General features: G+C 43.0%; 1 pseudogene; it reads left to right on the top strand.

The window, feature by feature from the left end:
- The first annotated feature begins 229 nt into the window (after positions 1–229).
- Positions 230–1299, top strand: LOC116532331 (annotated as a pseudogene).
- Positions 1300–4456: the final 3157 nt, after the last annotated feature.

Genomic DNA, 4456 nt, shown 5'->3' with positions numbered 1-4456 from the left:
TGTGATCATGAAGGAGTGTTGGGTTTTGTCAGATGCTTTCTCTGCAACTATTAAGATGGTCACTCTACTGGCAGGACTTGATGGTGTAATATCTCACAGAAGGTTCTCTGCTCCCAGACATGGGTCCCTCAGCTTCTTGCCTTGGAAGCACAACAGCAGGCATTGTGGGAATGTGAAGTGCTCCCCTAAATATGACCCCTCCAAGCAGGTCCAATTCATAGCCTTCCTGTAATACAAGACTGGCATGGCCCATATCGTGTGGGAAGTCGACAGGCCACGATACAAGGTGAAAAAGAAGGAAGTGGCAGAGAGTGTGACCATTGTGGAGACACTACCCATGGTAGTTGTAGGCATTGTGGGCTATGTGGAAACCCCTTGAGGCCTCCCGACCTTCAAGATCATCTTCAATGAGCACATCAGCGATGAGTGCAAGAGGGGTTTCTATAAGAACTGGCATGAATATAAGAAGAAGGCTTTTACCAAGTACTGCAAGAAATGTCAGGGTAAGAATGGCAAGAAGCAGCTGGAGAAGGACTTCAGCAGCATGAAGAAGTACTGCCAAGTCATCTGTGTCATTGCCCACAGCCAGATGCACCTGCTTCCTCTGGGCCAGAAGAAGGCCCACCTGATGGAGATCCAGGTGAACGGAGGAACCATGGCCCAGAAGCTGGACTGGGTCCGTGAGAAGCTGGAGGAGCAGGTACCTGTGAACCAAGTGTTTGAACAGGGTTAGATGATTGATGTCATCGGGGTGAACAAAGGCAAAGGCCACAAAGAGGTCGCCAGTCATTGGCACACCAAGAAGCTACACTGAAAGACCCACCAAGGCCTGCACAAGGTGGCCTGTATTGGGGCGTGGCATCCTGCCCATATGGCCTTCTCTGTGGCATGTGCTAAACAGAAAGGCTACCATCACTGCACTGAGATCAGCAAGAAGATCTATAAGATTGGCCAGAGCTACCTTATCAAGGATGGCAAACTGATAAAAAACAATGCCTCCACTGACTATGACCTGTCTGACAAGAGCAACAACCTTCTGGGTGGCTTTGTCCACTGTGGTAACGTAACCAATGCCTTTGTGATGCTGAAAGGCTGTGGGGTGGGAACCAAGAAGCGAGTACTCAACCTCCTCAAGTCCTTGGTGGTGCAGACCAAACAGCGGGCTTTGGAGAAGACTGACTTTAAGTTCATTGATACCCCTCCAAGTTTGGCCATGGCTGTTTCCAGACAATGGACGAAAAGAAAGCATTCATGGGACCACCCAAGAAAGACCAAATTGCAAAGGAAGAAGGAGCTTAATGCCAGAAAAAAAATTTACAGTTGGTGGGGCCTCAATAAAAGTTATTTTCCATTGGACAATAACATACTGCCAAGATCATACTGGATGGGCAAAAACTGGAAGCATTCCCTTTGAAATCCTGCACTAGACAAGGATGCCCTGGCTCACCACTCCTATTCAACATAGTATTGGAAGTTCTGGCCAGGGCATTCAGGCAAGAAAAAGAAATAAAGGGTATTCAGTCATGAAAAGAGGAAGTCAAATTGTCTCTATTTGCAGAAGGCATGATTGTATATGTAGAAGACTCCATCATCTCAGCCTCAAATCTCCTGAAACTGACCAGCAACTTCAGCAAAGTCTCAGGATACAAAATCAACATGCAAAAATCACAAGCATTCCTATACACCAATAACAGACAAACGGAGAGCCAAATCAAGAGTGAACTCCCATTCGCAATTGCTACAAAGAGAATAAAACACCTAGGAATACAACTAACAAGGTATGTTAAGGATCTCTTCAAGGAGAACCACAAACCACTGCTCAAGGAAATAACAGAGAACTCAAACAGATGGAAAAACTTTCCATGCTCATGATTAGGAAGAATCAATATTGTGAAAATGGCCATACTGCCCAAAGTAATTTATAGATTCAATGCTAGCCCCATCAAGCTACCAACAACTTTCTTCACAGAATTGGAAAAAAATACCTTAAACTTCATATGGAACCAAAAATGAGCCCACAAAGCCAAGACAATCCTAAGCAAAAAAAAAAAAAAAAAAAATGAAGAGGGAGGAATCATGCTACCTGACTTCAAACTATACTACAAGGGTACAGTAATCAAAACAGCATGGTGTTGCCAAAACAGAGATATAGACCTATGAAACAGAACAGAGCCCTCAGAAATAATGCCACACAACTACAACCATCTGATCTTTAACAAATCTGACAAAAATAAGCAATGGGGAAAGGATTCTCTATTTAATAAATGGTGTTGGGAAAACTGGCTACCTATATGCAGAAAGTTGAAACTGGATTCCTTACACATTATACAAAAATTAACTCTAGATGGATTAAAGATTAAAACATGAGGCCTAACACCATAAAAGCTCTAGAAGAAAACCTAGGCAATACCATTCAGAACATAGGTATGGGCAAGGACTTCATGACAAAAACACCAAAAGCAATGACAACAAATCCCAAAATAGACAAATGGGATATAATTAAACTTAAGAGCTTTTGCATAGCAAAAGAATTTATAAGTAGAGTGAACCAGCAACCAACAGAATGGGAAAAAAATTTTGCAATCTACCCATCTGACAAAGGGCTAATATCCAGAATCTATGGAGAACTTAAACAAATTTACAAGGAAAAAAAAAAAAATAAAAACATCGAAAAGTGGGCAAAGGATACGAACAGACATTTTTCAAAAGAAGACATTTATGCAGCCAACAAACATATTTTAAAAAGCTCATCATCACTGGTCATTAGAGAAATGCAAATCAAAACCACATTGAGATACCACCTCATGCCAGTTAGAATGGCAATCATTAAAAAATCAGTAGACAACAGATACTGGAGAGGATGTGGAGAAATAGGAATGCTTTTACACTATTGGTGGGAGTGTAAATTAATTCAACCATTGTGGAAGACAGTGTGGTGATTCCTTAAGGATCTAGAAATGGAAATATCATTTGACCCAGCAAACCCATTACTGGGTATGTACCCAAAAGATTATAAATCACTCTATTATAAAGATACGTGTGGGGTAGGGGTTGGGATTTAAAAAAAAAATAGAAAGAAAAAAAAAGTTAATTAAAAGAAAAGATAGAAAAGAAGTTTTGTAATTAAAAAAAAAAAAGACACATACCCACATATGTTTATTGCACCACTATTCACAATAGCAAAGACTTGGAACCAACCCAAATGCCCATCAATGATAGACTGGATAAAGAAAATGTGGCTCATATACATCATGGAATATTGTGCAGCCATAAAAAAGAATGAGTTCATGTCCTTTGCAGTGATATGGGTGAAACTGGAAACCATCGTTCTCAGCAAACTGACACAAGAACAGAAAACCAATGTTCTCATTCATAAGTGGGTGTTGAACAATCAGAATACATGAACACAGGGAGGGGAACATCACATACCAGGGCCTAGGGGGTGGGAAGCTGGGGAGGGAGAGCAGGGGGTGGGGGATTGGAGAGGGATAACATTAGGAGAAATACCTAATGTAGATGACGACGTGATGGATGCAGCAAACCACTACCATGGCTCATGTATACCTATGTAACAACCCTGCATGATCTACACATGTACCCCAGAACTAAAAGTATAATAAATAAAAGATAAAAATAAAAAAGATGGGCCGGGCGCGGTGGCTCAAGCCTGTAATCCCAGCACTTTGGGAGGCCGAGGCGGGTGGATCACGAGGTCAAGAGATCGAGACCATCCTGGTCAACATGGTGAAACCCCGTCTCTACTAAAAATACAAAAAATTAGCTGGGCATGGTGGTGCGTGCCTGTAATCCCGGCTACTCAGGAGGCTGAGGCAGGAGAATTGCCTGAACCCAGGAGGCGGAGGTTGCGGTGAGCCGAGATCGCGCCATTGCACTCCAGCCTGGGTAACATGAGTGAAACTCCGTCTCAAAAATAAATAAATAAAAAATTAAAAAATAAAAATAAAAAAGATGATCAAGGGGCCAAGATGGCCATATAGGAACAGCTCCAGTCTGCAGCTCCCAGTGAGACCAACACAGAAGGTGGGTGATTTCTGCATTTCTAAGTGAGGTACCCAGTTCATCTCATTGGGACTGGTTAGGCAGTGGGTCCAACTCACGGAGGGCAAGCAGAAGCAGGATGGGACATCACTTTACCTGGGAAGTGCAAGGAGTCGGGGAACTCCCTCCCCCAACCTGAGGGAGGCCATCAGGATCTGTGCTACCCAACTGGATTACTATGCTTTTCCCACAGTTTTTGCAATCTGCAATCAGGAGATTCCCTCATGGGCCTATACCACCAGGTCCCTGGCATTAAAGCAAAAAACTGGGCAGCTATTTGGATAGACACTGAGCTAGCTGCCAGAGTTTGTTTGTTGTTGTTGTTGTTGTTGTTGTTGTTGTTTTGTACACCAGTGGCACCTGGAGCCCCAGCGACACAGAATCGGTGACTCCCCTG

Source organism: Sapajus apella, unplaced genomic scaffold, assembly GCF_009761245.1.
Source record: "Sapajus apella isolate SASKATOON/1434 unplaced genomic scaffold, GSC_monkey_1.0 scaffold75, whole genome shotgun sequence".
NCBI lineage: Eukaryota > Metazoa > Chordata > Mammalia > Primates > Cebidae > Sapajus > Sapajus apella.
Note: the sequence above shows the minus strand (reverse complement) of the source record. Positions and strands in the feature narration are given on the sequence as shown.